Here is a 15,155-nt window from a genome sequence, read left to right on the forward strand (position 1 = left end):
TAGGATGGATGTCACTGCTAACTATTCTTAATTTAATAAAACCTGTTGAAAATAGCAACAAGCAAAAAAAATCATGTCATCTGTTAGAAAAAAAATCTATTTAAAATATATGCTTTGCTTATTTGGTTTGAATCCTCCGAAACACTTGAAGGTCAGTGCCTTAGGAAATTGCTCTTTCTAGCCACTATGTGACAGAAAGAATCTGGCACAAAATATCTTCAGTTATACACATCTTGCAATAGCCACATGTCAATCCAGATTCTGTCCCCAGTTATAAGGTCAAAGCTACTGATATCCACCCTTCAGTTCTGACTACATAAAGGACTAATTATACCCATATGTTCAAGACTGACAAACTTGCAAAGGAAGATTTTACTAAAATAATTACCGGAGAAATAAAGAATCTCAACTTCCCTGAGAAAGCATACACTTCACCTTCAGGCTGTTGACTCAGTATTTCAGCACTGAAAATTAATGGGATGTGTAGACAGCATCAAGATAGGTAGCAATCATAACAAAACAAAGAAATTGACTTGAACGGATCTATAAATGTGCTTTTTTTTTAATATTGAAACTACAAAACAATCTTTGCCGCTTTTAGTTTTTCAGAAAACTGTAGGCTGCCCCATTATATATTATTGAATATTGATCCTCATGACAGTTACCTCACTTCCTAAGGAGAAGCAACAAGAGCCACAGTCCATTTGTACTATGCTTTAAAACTTACTGGTACAGAAATGAAGAGGGTAGCCTCAGTTGCCTACATGTTAACCTCTGCTTGTCTGTCTCCTTCCTAAAGCGTGCAGTTGGGCAACAATGTAAGGACTTCCTGTGTTTTAAAATTAGTATTTACAAAAACCAAAGGAAATGTAATGATGGGTCTTTGCTTTTGGTAATTGCGGGTTGCTCCATCACAGCAGTTTTGCAAGGAAGGAAGGTGGTGAGGGGTAAATGGGGAGGATGTGGCCACCCCATTAAAAGAAAGCCATGGGAAGTTGCCCACTTCAGTGAGAATACTGCTCAGAAACAGCAACATACTTTTGGGATTCAGTACATAGACCGGGTTATTTCCCTTGAGATGCTGGCAAGTTTGTGGTGACAGAAAGCCAACGCACCACATACACTGCAGGATGCGTCAGTGAAAGGTGTTCAGATGGTGGGAGGTCTTAAGGTAATGCTAGTTCCCCTAAACGCTGCACCATCGAAATCCTTAGAAAATAGGATTTCCAATTTATATCAACTAGTACTTTCCCCTCCTCCCCCTCCCCAGCCAGTTTTCCCCCATGTCAGACAGAGAATTCATTGATTAAGAACAGAAATTAAAGCTCAGATTTTGCCATAGGTATAATACCCCTCTAAATATTCAAGGCTGTGATTCCATTCCTGATGAGTACCATGCCTAGTATCCCTAGCTAAAGAACAAGGAGAAACAAGAACCTCAAGGCAGTGACTCAGCCGCTCTCAGCATTACCTCAGAGGCTGGTCTCTTCTCTCTCTACAGGAAAAGATTAGAGCAATTTTCACCTTAAGATAGGCATCTCAGTCAGGTGGCAGGAAGCTGGTCTACCACACTGACACCACAAGCAGGCCCTGGCTACCTTCTCACCCCATCTGCTTTGGGATGGGTGTGCCAGAGATTTTATACTAGTGGTATTTTGGTATGGATGTCTCCTGGAAGAGCGCTGTTTCAAAAAAGACTCTGATAATGGTGAATTTTTCTGAGCAGAGTACATGGAGGACCTTTTGAGAATGTAGGCTCCAACTTTCAACGACTCCTGCTCTTATGTTAGCAAAGCAGTTAGTTGCCTCTTCTTCCCAAGAGTTTCATGCCTCTGGAAGAAATGAAATGAAGTTAGAACAAACAAAACACCCTCAAATTTATTAGCATTTGTCATTGCCTGTTATCAAAGGGATTTTATTTTGTCCAAGAATAACCTCTTGGGCTAGCAATGTCAAAGAGTCTTTGTTGTCTGCACACACAAAATCTGAACTCCACATTTGTAAAACAGCACAACTGATTTTAGCAGCAGCACAATTCTTCGACAATTTACCTGAAGGTGATCATCAGTATTATACATTCATTTTGAGACTTTAAAGAAAATGAACCAATTATCCTGTCCAAGTAGATTTGTACTAGGTCCTACAGTTAAAAAGAACGTATTTCTACTTTTTTTGATTTTGCTGAGAGATAAGTAACATGCAGTGTGATTCTTATAATACTATAATTGTCCAATAATTGTTCTTGTAAGTGCTGCCACATATTTGCTTTTTCTTGAATGGTTGACTTTTTTAACAAATTCTGTCTTTATTCAGCTTAGTAAAAGTATCTGGAGCAGAAAATGCCACCAAGCCTTGTGAGAATTTTCCTATAGACCTTATCTATCATAATCCTTATTATGACAGAGTGCCTATGTTTTGAAAGATGACCAGAAAATGTTGTGCAGTTATTTGTCCTGGATCCCTCATCCTGTAGCTTGGCAGTTATACAATAAACGGTAAATGTGTGGGTTTTCTTTTAATTTTATTTTTATTAGAAATGGCATGGGCTACATATATGACCACCTGAACTTCATTCACTGATATTACTTCAGGCCAAACTATATAATTTTGTGAGATATTAATTCTGGAATGCTTCACTGATTGTTTTGAAGGACAGTCTTTCCCTCCTACCATCAAAAGTGATAGGTGCAATGATGGTCACTCTGACAACCACAGTTCAACAGCAGTTCAAGGGTTTCCATATATTCATGGCTTTATTGTAAGAGTTGGAGGCATTATTAAGTGAAGACAGCTGACAGATGGCTGAAGTTTACCAATCTAGTCAAAACCTCCCAGAGCTTTTAAATATCATTTATATTGTCAGCAACAACCAATAAAGTAAAAAATCAAACCTAAAGCCGTCATATTCCTTCTCCAAAAGCTTTCATTTTCATACGTTCATAATACCCATGAGGTAGAGCACAGACTTTTTTAAGCACTTCTCACTACTGGCAGGTTGTCATCACTGAGGTGAACTGTAAAATAAAATGCAACTAATTAACTTTGACAATGCATTTATTTGATGAAGTATCATCTTGCAAAGTACGGACTCAGTTACAAGACACCTGCTGCCAGATGGAAGCAAAGAAATCATTGTCAATCTGCTCAGCTGCAAGCCTGGTTCAGCCCCTTCCAGAGCACACGTGTGGAGTTTCATCAGGATGGATTAATAACAATCTGCAAAAGCTGAATCAAAACGAGTACATGTAAAACTTTATTAAACTAATTCATATCCACAAAGTATGCCTCTAACTGGAAGTCTCTCATTACTTTGCTTGATAAGTTGGTTCCAATAAAAAATGTATTATATTTAATACATCATCTGGATATAAGTATTAGCATTTCTTTTGAGAAGTGAAATAAATGAGTGACTCTGTATTACATTAACATGTTCACAGAATTAGAGTGAGGTGCCCATGCATGAATTACACAAGACTGGCCAAGAGCGTCTTACCCATCTGCAACTTCAGAGGCACCCCCACTGAAAAAAAGTGCATGTAGAGGAATATCCTCCAAAAATCAAAGAAGCGAACTGAAATGTTTCTGCATTCAGAACAAACTGCAACTAGCACAGAAACAGTATGTTTATTTGCCTGAAATTTTCGGTATGCCTAATGGCGCTCAGTCTGAAATAAAAGAGACAGATAAGTAAATGGCTGCACTCATCCACCTACATCTACACTGAATTTAGCTATTTCAGTCCCTTTACCATGTATCTGTAGCTCTGCATTATGTCTAAGATGGATATTCCATATTCATCCTCCAAAACTACATCTGTTTGCTCTAAAAGCAAATACAAAGTCTAGAAGTATAACAAAAGACGTACTCTGAGAAACAACAAATAACCAAACTGACCCTCTGTGTCAACAGACAGAGGAAATACTACATGTATGCTGTATCTAGGGCTTTGAAAGCAGTGCAGCCTCACTAATGCTATTTTATTTCCCATTGCTCAAGTGTTTATTTTTTGCTATTAAATGTGATGAGGTCCTTGTAATCAAAACCTTTTCCACAAAGCAAGACTGTTCAGCAATTCTGTCAGGCAAAGCACTTTCCACCGCTGAGTCTATTGCCAGTTGTTTTCAATGACACCTCGGGCACCATTTTAATACTGTAGATTTTTAGGAGTGACAGTCTCCAAATTATCACTGTGTTCAATAGCACTTAAACACTTTTCAGTCAGAAGCATGAATGGTTACACCTAACTAAAGCCAAGCTTATCTGCCGTTTCCTATCTACAAGACCACTAACAGATGCCTTAGGAAGCAACAGTGCGGACTGAATGGAGACCTCACTTCTACCAAGTTTCCACTAAGTCATCAATTTTGGGGGCCACTTTTGTGACTCGAGGATCCTCGAGGATCCTCCCCGCCCCATAGGTAGAAACTTGGTATCCTTTCCACTAGATTCACTGCTTTTGAATAAAAGGTACTTCCTACAAAACTGTCTGAAAAATGCCAAATTTTCTTAGTTTGGCAGCTACAATTAGATGGAACAGAAGCTTGGAACAGCTTAGGTGCACATAAAGGCTAAATGTCCCCATGGTAGTTTTAATAGCCCATGGTTTTTGTTGGATATGTGAATAATGTCACAGACTAGAATGGCCACACCTCCTGTGTTCACCCGTATCCTGGAAAGGTTATCATCTTTGGTCCAGACAGCCACAAGCTTTCTAGTCTCCAGTCATCACTGGGGTTGCAACCAAAATTGGAAGATTGCTACCAAATGAAGCGGGAGAGCAACTGTCACAGAACTGCCTAGATGCCACGCTAGCAAACTGAGTTACCAAGTTATTTATCCTGTAACGAAAGGAGTTTGTCCTAGATGTGAGCCAAATTTAACAATGAAAGGAGAAGTTCATTCTAAAATGCCTTGTGTCTGGTTGTTCTGTAAAAGCTCTTACAGCATCAGAGTAAATGCTAACCACAGCAGAAGCAAGCCTTACCTTAATGTTAATGCAGCAGAAGTCTCATGCAGTTTTATTTATTTATTCCTTTGTTCAAGAGATGTCTGGACATACCTAAGGGACAATGAGATTTAAGAATGAAAAATCAGGGTTTGTTCAGTGAACTGCAATGAGACTTGAACAGATAGATCTAGCAAAGAAAGGGCAAATAAATTAGTCAAGCTTCACATGGAGCACTAATAAAGGCTATTTCATGAAATCTGATGAGCTTGAAGGATCTGATCAGTTCAGCATGCATGCATGTGAAACCCACTAGATGGACTGGTTTTGTATATGTTAGTAAATTGTTCCATATTCAAAATACAACCAAGAGTTTATATTCACTTAGTGGAGAACTGGTCATTCTTCATCTGATTTGCTCTTGAGGAGGAAATCTTCACTTTTCTAGAATGCTCCTGCTTGACAGAAAGAAAAAATAAAGATAAATTTCTGAAGAATCATTTAGTTGAGAGGATCGTAAGAAGGAAAAACTCAGAGAATATATCTCAATTCTGCCTCTCCACAGTACTTGCATATTTTTATCTCTAATGACCTCGGTGACAGTGTGCTGTACACATAAAGAATTCAACATTAGGCATTTCAAATTTAAAATAATAATAATTTGATCCACCCTCAGAAGGCAAATTCTGCAATTAAGTGGCAAGCCTGTCTGAGAATTACCTGAGAATTACACAAACAGCAAAGATTCAGAATTCTGCATTTTCTTCACAATAGCTAACCTATTCTCCTCAGAATCATATCAACAACCAGAAGCCACAGGTCGTTTCTGTGGATGTGACCACTATAAGAAAGTGATATGCCTCAGGCTTAACACTTGCAAATAACTGAGCAGCATAGGAGATCAGCACAGAAGCACGAGAGAAAGATTTTTCCATCACTATCACGTTATCAAGCAGGGCAAGAAACTGCTGCTCCATAGCTGCTCTATAGGGCAGAACAACCCCTTGCCTGGTTTATTCCCCCCCGCTTTTTTTTTTTCTTTCTTTCTTTTCCCCCAAGAGAATATCCAAGAGAAATGCTCAAATCCTTGGAAATCAATGCAAAACAAAATTGCATCAGAAGACATCTTTACTCTGCCTACCCTGACTGTGGGCTATTGGTGCCACAGGAGTGCTCAGGAGGGTAAGATGCACAATGCATCAAAGGAATCTCTCAAAGCTCCATTTCTGCCATCCACTAATGTTAACCCACACAAGCAGAAGTCACTACAGCACAGTTACTATTAGCTGAACAATTTAAATGCTGCATGTAGATGAAAAGAGTCATTTCTCCTGTGCTAAAATATGTAATTGAGCATAGCAGCTAAGATACCACCCAGTGGTCCTGAGCAGCAATTGCTAGCTTGTTGGTGACAAGGCTTAATTTGTCACAGAGACTAACTAGCGGAGAGATGTTATTGCTCTCACACTAAAAAAGCAATAATTTTTGTGAAAGTAAAGCACATTACATTTTGGAGCTATATAAATAATGAATACTTTGCTACATTTGTCAAAATACATAAGCATAGTACTCTGAAACACTACAGACCAAGAAAGCCTGTTTTGCATTATTCATATACTCTTAATTCTGCAGCACATAACAAGAACCTTGTCTCTTTGCCCAAAGGATATGTGAATCCCCCAGGAGTCTCCCCCCAAAGCTGGAAGCTCACATGGCAGCAAACTGCAGTGGGCAAATGAGCTCACTGTATCTGCAACATCTTCCCTACCAAGGAGCCCTAAGTTAAAAGAAACTCTTCAGGCAGTCAGCATACTGTGAATGAGGCAATGCTTGGACTGAACAGTGAGATTAACCTTCAGGCAGACCACATGGAAACTCAGGGTGTATTGCCAGGGATTCAGGTGTCCCAATCAGGGATAATGTTCCCTGTCCTCCCATATGCCTTTTATCTGCATTAATGCCCATTATCTGCATAATGACCATTAGAAGGATCAGCTACAGTTCTCTAAATAACTAACAAATTTGTCATTCGCTTTTGAATAAGTTAATAAGTAGAAATAATAAAGTAAGATAAAAATTAAAAAAGAAATTTAAAAAAAGGATTTTCCCTTTTTATTTATTTTACGGTCCAGGAAAATTTGCAGGCTTAACATATTCAATGCACAGATACAGGTCATATTTAGAAGGGATTCCTAAACAATAATGAAGTGTGCCACTTTGCTGCCTGCTTGCCTATCCATTTTTCCTTGCCTGACACTTTTTAAACCATAAGACTCATTTAACTTAATTTTGACAGAAGAGTAAAAATCTCATAAATTCTTTTGAGCTCTCCGAGAATCAGCAGCTAGGCATTTGAAACAAGAGTTTCTCAAACACCTTGCTCTCACCTTGCCATATGCTGCTTAGATTTTACCTTCTTTCGACCACATTTCAAGCAAATCCATAGTACAGCTGCTGAATGGTGCATGGAGTAAAATCTGCTTCACTTTCACAGACGTGTCTAGTCTGGTGAAGACAGTGGAATATGAGAAAGAGAAGTGCAAGACCAAAAAGGGACAACAGATCTCTCCCTATTGTTCCTTATAGTGCAGAATTAGAGTAACTTGAATGACCTCAGCTTTGCACACTCAAACAATTTAATTCTGATTGTAGATTTGTTTTGTATAATTTAATTCATATTGTGATACTTTAAACAAACAAATATGAAATATTTTGGATGCAAGAGGTAACAGATTACCACTACATAATTATATCAAAGACATATGTGAGAGTGCAATCATTGTTCAAAACAACTCCAGGTCTAACACAGTTTTTCTCCAAGTATTTCTTCATAGCTGAATGTTTTTTTTCAGAAAGAGAGGAAATTATGCATAGACTGATAGAGACTAGCATTTGTCTCGAGGCCTACCCTAAATTCCTTGTGGTTTATCAGGAACAGAGAGAGTAGTCTTGAGGTAGTTTCAGCAGGGAATCAATTCAATGTACAATTTTTACCTTCTAACAGGAGCAATAACTTTGAATAAGTTAATTCTGTTTAATTCTTTTGGATATGTCAATTCTTTCTTGCCACAGAAACACTCTTTCAAGACTGTAAGATGATAAGCTGAATTCCCACAGGCAGAAAAGCCTGAGACTACACCACAGAACTCTTCTTCTTTCTTTCTTTGTTTTTTTTTTTTCTTTTTTTTTTCAGGTTTATCTTGGCACTGTGGTTCAGCTAACAGAATTTTGTTTCAGCTGTATGTGGGAAAAATTTCTTTGACCATACCCAAATAAAAACACACCTGGTTTAGACAATACATCTACACCAGGAGTCTTAGAGGATGTGCAAACTGATTGCTTTGTGCCTGGAAAACAAGCAAGCAACTGAAATGTTTGATAACCAAACTCAAAATGTTTAGTCTTCCACATCCTAGAAAGGATATGAATCTTATTCAGGAAATCTCCTGATTGGAAAGCTGGTGGATTTTGAGAGAATCTCAGCAGAACTGAGGTTATTTCATGTCCACAGTATCTGAGAGCCACTGCACCAAGCTACCTCTTAGCTTCACATTATCAATTTGAAACTAGTGAAAAAAAAAAAAAAATGACAGCAAAAATGCTGGGAGAAGGACAAATGCCAGTAGCTGTGTTATTCGGTATCTTTTGTGGAAAAAAAAAGATTTCTACGGTTTTTTAATGGACTTACAGGGGCTCTCAAATGGGATTTGAATGGAAGTGGAAAAAAATACTGAAGATTTTTAAATCTTGAAGCCACCTTTATGTGCTGGACTGCATTTGATCAGGATAACAGATCATACCACAGAGAGACCCCTCTGTGACATTTATCACTTGCTACACAATTCCGACGTTAAGTGACATGTGAACTGAATTTGCATTCATCTTTCTGCACCACTTCTTTTTTGCAAAGGTTCTGGCCATCCTGACTTTTGAGGGGAGCTATAAATGGTATAAAAAGAGAATTTTTTATACTAGACTGACTTGAATTACTTCTAGCTTTGCACCATTTATTTCATATCATCTACCAACTGCCTTCAGACAGGTCCATGTTAACTTGTCTGTTTAACCAGGAACAGCAAATTGAGCAGACTTTCCTCAATTCTTCAGCTTCTACCTTCTGTTTATCAGGGGACAGGAGTGAACATTTTGGAAGCATAAGAGAGAGATGCTCAAGAATCAATCCATTTTCCAGTGGAAAGGATTCTGAAAAGTGATGTTATTAATTAGAACACAACAGCTACTTGCATTCTTCTATCATTACACAGGCTTTTATTTTTATTTTACTTTTTAAGAACCAAAATATCCATGTCTTTGAGGAAATGTTTTCAGCTTTCAGCTGAGGTTGCTTTTTTTTCTCTTTCTGTTCTTTTTAGAAAAAAAGATAGTGATATAACTTTATCTATAAAAGAACAAGAAGTGTCTGAGACCTTGGATAAGGCCACTATCCACACAGAGATATGTGTCTATACTTGGTTTTCTCCTTGTTCTCTAAATACTTATAAACTAACTAGATGAACTAGACTGTCTGTTGCAAGCCAACTCTTCTCTTTTTCTTCTCCCAGTTCAGGAAAACAACTTGTGTAAATCAAAAGATGCAGAAAGGTTGATCACTGACACGGGATACACTTCCTAATCTGCACATGCAATTCATTTCCCTCTGTTTTGCCCATCTGTAAAACAGGAACATTTCTTTCTTCTTCTCCATATATCACATGAAGATAACTTTAAATTTACAAGGCACTTTGAGTCTAGCAGATGGCACGGTCAATGAAAGCACAGAAAAATGTTCTTGCATAGTTTCATGAATTGACTATCTTGGCACCTCAGCCTTTACTTGTATCATCTATAGTAACATCCATGTTATACAATGTTCCATTATAGGAAGGAACAGATAATATTTATTAAAAGCTCCCTCTGGATAAAATGGACTTAAGAAAGAAAAAAAAAAACCTCATTTCTCTAAAATAAGCATATTTTATTATATATTATATGCAGATGTCCAGAGAGTAGCAGTTTGTAAGACCTAAAGAACCATATTGTACATTTTAAAGATGAGAATTACTACTACTTTTAAGCATTAGAATACTCTGGAAATACTAGCTCTAGGCATGAACATTTTATAGCATTATGCATTCACATACCACTATCTACTCGCAAATATGTTAACTTACTAATTACTTCACTATATGTACACTATAAAGGCTACTTTTACAACTCCTGCAATGAGAGGTATTTGGCTGTATTTAAGCCATATTCAGCATGACAAACATGTAGGAAACACTAACCTCCTCTAAAGAAAACTGGGCAACATAAACAACCTCATGAATGTGCATTTCTGAAGCAATAAACATACTCTTAGCTATCAGTCTAGTCAATGAGTTCACATAATAAAGGTATTTAGAATATGAAAGTTTGGAACAAAAATTCTACATCATCTTCTGCAAACTTTAGTTAAATTGTGTTCTATGACGCTGAAAATTTAAAAGAACAACTAAGGCCTTCTACTGATTACTATTTTAAAGTTATACAGAGCCACAGAGACTAACCTTTGCTACATCTATAAGAATATAAAGCTGTGTGCTTGCTCTATTATTTAAATGATCACAGATACTTCTTTCAAAATGCTTGGATGCATAACTTACAATCATTAAATAAATTGTATGATGTTAAATCTAAATGATTTTAACTATTAAGGATAAAATTCTAAGGCCACCACTTCACCTAAGTGTAAGGCCCATTTACCTGCACTCCCAAGGACTGCAGCAATAATGGAAAGGAAGAGAGAACCTACATGCAACACACACTAAACCATGTTTAAAGACTTAATTTTACTGCGTGCTGAGAAAATGCAATATTTGTATATGTTTGCTTTGCTTATGAGAAAGTTGATGAGATTTCTCTCTCTCCTGTCTCAGCTCATGAAAGAATGGCAGAGCCTCAGGCCTGGCAGGCCTGGCCTCAGGACAACGCAACCCTCTCTGCAATACATAAGGTTCATAAACACTGAGGTCTCTGGGGAATGCAGATGCCACAAAACAAGCATTTAAAGGAGAGGAATCCGTAGGCAGAGAGTGGCCCAGTTAGCTTCCTGCAATGCAGTATTAACATTTATGCAACTACAACCCTGAAAGGAGCTGTTGGGATTAATCTTTCAAGAAAGGGAAGGCCTCAGCTTTAAAGGTTGGGCAGCTGGGCCTCACCATCACTGGTTATCTCCTCTGGCTTTCGAGACAAGCTGCTGGCACCACTTCACTGGGTCCACAACTGCTGCAGAGTCACACGTCCCATGGTATCGCAAAGCAAGAAGCAGTGCTGAACTCTGAGCGGAAGCCCAAAAGCTAAATAGGGCAATTAACTCCAGGGCCATGATTCAAGCACATAGATGGGACTGCCCCAGGCTGTGAGCTTGAGCAAGTGGTGGAGCAGACATCCAGGGACACAGCTGGGCAGGCAAGGGGTAAGGAGCATGCATTGCTGGATGTGCTGTGGTATGAGGCATGTTCGGTAGCAGTCCTTGCTGCAGACGGCATCTTGGTCTTTATCTGAGACAAGATAGGTGCTTCTGACTGACCCAGTCCCCCTTGTACCACAGAAATCTGACTTTTTTTTTATCTTGGTCTATTAAACACTAATAGGAAGCTTTCCCTGCCTCATAAACTGGGATACAGCTATGCTGGAAGCTGCTGGGGACTTGTGCCAGCCAAAGAAGAAAGAGATGGGCCTCCTGCAGGGCATCATCCATTTTACCTAATTTGACAAGTCAGCTGAGACCGCAGCACCCTAGGGAGGAGGGCATAGGAGGATGGTAATGACCATTTTTATTCTTCACACCTAGCTTGTGGCTAAACTGTGAATGGATTACGCAGACAGCTCTATCCTCTAGCTCCATCCTTTCACATAACAAAACGTTAGGTTAATCCTTTTCATTTTCCTGCAGCATTTCTGCATTCTCTCCTGTTAGAAACTGCCAGTGTAGAAGCTGAGCTGGTATAGGCACAAGACCAGGCACTCAGCACAAGAACACAGTGTGCACTGATCCTGATGCTGCTCCGTGAAGACAGTGACATGGGGAGTTCTACCAAACCTTTGAGGCGATGAGGGAGAAGAGGCCTACAGGAATCACAGTAAAATAGGCCCAATTTACAGCCAAGCAGAGAAGGCTGGAGAAGCTCTCCTCTGTCCTGCATGAAAAGAAGAGGCTGAGTATACATGTTTCCTAGGCCCCTGGAATAAGCTTTCTGCAGAACTGGGAGGGAAACTTGGCATCAGTTCTCCACTTGGTCATGAAGATTCCTTAAAATCTTGCTTTGGTTGGGCCCCTAAAAATGTCAGCAAGCAGATGAATTTTGCTTATTTCTCAATACTAAATATGTTTTTTTTTTCCTCAGTAAGTATACAAGACCAATTTCTGAACATTCCCAGAGTAACATTCAGTCATAATTTGACAACATTTGTAATGGTAATCTTACTGTTTTAATTATTGTCATATAAAGAGCAGGAAATAAACATCAGGCTCAGTTTCAGCTTAAAAATCATATCCCCAAGAGGCAACTGTTGTGGGGGGAGGAAAAATTCAGGACAAAAGACAAATATGGCCTTATAGCCAGCCTTCCACTGATGGTCTCTCAGGCAAGAAGCAGACAAACGCAGTAGACATCTGCTCTCTCTTCCAGCCCACGGCCGTGCAGAGACCAGAACCACTGGCCATTCTGCAGTTTGGGAAATAGTGTGTCTGTTCTCTCATGGTGCACAAATTCTGTCACTTCTAGCTCAAAATCCTTACAGAATAGACTGTAACAACCAAATAAATAAATAACTTAAAGCTAGGTAGAAGGGGAAAGTTTCAGAAGAATATCTCTAAAATGCAAGAGTGACAGCAAAAGAGTGAACTGGATGGTTGGAAAGAGCTGCCTTGAATTCAGAAAGGAATTGGGACCAACACGTGTGAAAGGCGACCTGCTGGTCTGCAGCAGGACTTCTCACAGCACGAGGAAAGCTAACGCACGCTGACCCGATATGGATCCATCTGTGGGCACATTTCCAAGCTCTGACCCAATGGCCTAAGCAGCAATTGCAGACCCATTTGGCTACCAGACACAAGGGAGTTTTCTGGTGTGTTTTATTGTCTATACTGCAAAGCAGTGCTGAGGAATCTATGACAGAATTGTACATGTTCCATACGGACTTCCACCTCTGGTGACGGCCTCCATTCAAGACTGGACTGAAGCATTTCATGTTTCTAGACTGGGTCTTTTTTTCTAGCAAAAGTAGAGGGATGATGTCTAATTATTTCCTGCTGTCCTCTGTGCGTCTTTATTACTCCATTAAACAAACAGACAGTGTTTGGTATATGAGTAAGAAACGTAGTGTAACAGAAAAAATTCTAGCAAGGAAATGATTACTAATCACTGCTTTTTGCTCAAGACAGCTAAAAAGATCTATTTACTCAGCTCGTCAGCTGAGCAAACTATGGACTTCCAGATGTCAGAAGCCATCCTTGTCCTTCGCTTCCCAACCCAATTTCATTTCTGTAATGAATTTGAGGGAGTAACAGCAAAAATGACCTGGACTGAAAAGGCACTGAAAAATTTCCTTCATCTCACAAACAGAAGACATGAATGAGATGAAGACAGACAAATTGAAATACAGTCTAACAGTACATTAAATATCTTTAATCTACATGACTCAGAAAGGATCAATAACATTAACATTTTCCCAGGACATGCTAGTACAGGTTACAAAGTAAATATAAACTCCTGCTAAAACAAAACTACACTATTGACTATTGCTTTAGGCAATAGAAAAATTAAATTAATCAGAGCTCTAAAGTGGTAATCAGATGGAAATTAATTACACATATAAGGAGCCTGATCCATTATCTATTGGGATAAAAAGATGCAAACTACTTTTAGAATACATAATAAATCCCCAAATGGGTAAGTTTCTATTATACCACATTAAACTGCTCAGGTGTCAATTCATTATTTCCTGGGCTGGCCATAATTTTGTGACAAAGTAATCAGCATGTAAGTCTTATGGTTAGTGCTGTAAGCCACACGCTGAGTGCTCAAATCTATTCATGTAGGAAGTTTTAATTTTGTAGTGGCTTGTGCTCTTTTGCCTACCACAAATGAGAGAAGATATACCTCAAACATCAACTCACCTGCAAATTCATTCATAGTCTCAGGAAAGAGATTTTTATTCTGAATTAACTCTTTGAAAAATACCCCACCAGGCCTTCAAAAGCCACAAGACTGCCTTGGGAAAAAAAAAGAGACCTATGATATGGCTTTTCTGCAGCTTTACATGGCAGCATGTGCTCAGGCTCATCTAAACTGGCAGGTGATTTACCTCAAAATGCAAGTGAACTGGTTGGGCTGGACCTTCCCCAGGTTGGACATGGTTCAAAGCAGCCCTGTGGCTTAATCACAAGGTCAAGGTCTGATGCTCCCCTGCAGGACAGGTGGTCACCAGAGCCTGAATAATGCTCCTCTGTGGATCACAAACGGATGGATCCTTCCTCACGTGACTTCTGCCTTTTCTGGAATATTTGCCAGTCTTCCCTTTTGAAGCCTCGTCTTCCTTTCTGATCATCCTTGCTCCATCACACACTGTAATTAATCAGAGGGACATGGGACAAGAGGAAATGCCCTCAAGTTGTGCCAGGTGAGGTGCAGGTTGCATATTAGGAAGAATTTCTATATGGAAAGAGTGCTGAAGCATCGGAAGAGGCTGCCCGGGGAAGCGGTGGAGTCACCGTCCCTGACAGCGTTCAGGAAACGTGTAGATAAGGCGCTTAGGGATAGGGTTTAGCAGGCAGGGTGGGGATGGGTTTACGGCTGGACTTGACCATCTTGAAGGTCTTTTTCAACCATTCTGATTCTAGGATTCTGGGATCCCTTCCACAAGCTGCTGGAGACCCACCATAAAGCTGGGTGCTTCAGAGGCACTCAGTTACAGCACAGCTCCAACAAAAGCACCATGCATACGTACATATACACATACATACACATACACACACACACATACACACATACATTCATATATATTCCGTAAGAGCAAAGCATGCAGGAGCACTCCCCCCCTTCTCCCTTCCTTCTCCCCCAGGCAAGGGCGAGCCCCAGCCCCAGGGGGCGGCGGGTGAGGGCGCAGCCCGGACCCCGCGGCCGCCCTTGGGCCGGCCCCGGCAGGCGCCGAGCGGGGCCAGGCC

The 15,155-nt window shown here is 39.7% G+C and overlaps 1 long non-coding RNA gene across 1 annotated transcript in view; it reads right to left on the reverse strand.

The window, feature by feature from the left end:
* Positions 1–1,385: 1,385 nt before the first annotated feature.
* Positions 1,386–15,155, reverse strand: part of LOC112955253 — a 14,524-nt gene continuing 754 nt past the window's right edge. Inside the window, exons 2-5 of the long non-coding RNA XR_003250853.1 lie at positions 5,330–5,403; positions 4,985–5,059; positions 2,892–3,014; positions 1,386–1,832 (exon numbers count right to left, since the gene is read on the reverse strand). This is a non-coding gene — a long non-coding RNA (uncharacterized LOC112955253). The remainder of the gene's footprint in view (positions 1,833–2,891; positions 3,015–4,984; positions 5,060–5,329; positions 5,404–15,155) is intronic.

Source organism: Nothoprocta perdicaria, unplaced genomic scaffold, assembly GCF_003342845.1.
Source record: "Nothoprocta perdicaria isolate Ctin4 unplaced genomic scaffold, notPer1 scaffold_55, whole genome shotgun sequence".
In the NCBI taxonomy this organism is placed as follows: Eukaryota; Metazoa; Chordata; class Aves; order Tinamiformes; family Tinamidae; genus Nothoprocta; species Nothoprocta perdicaria.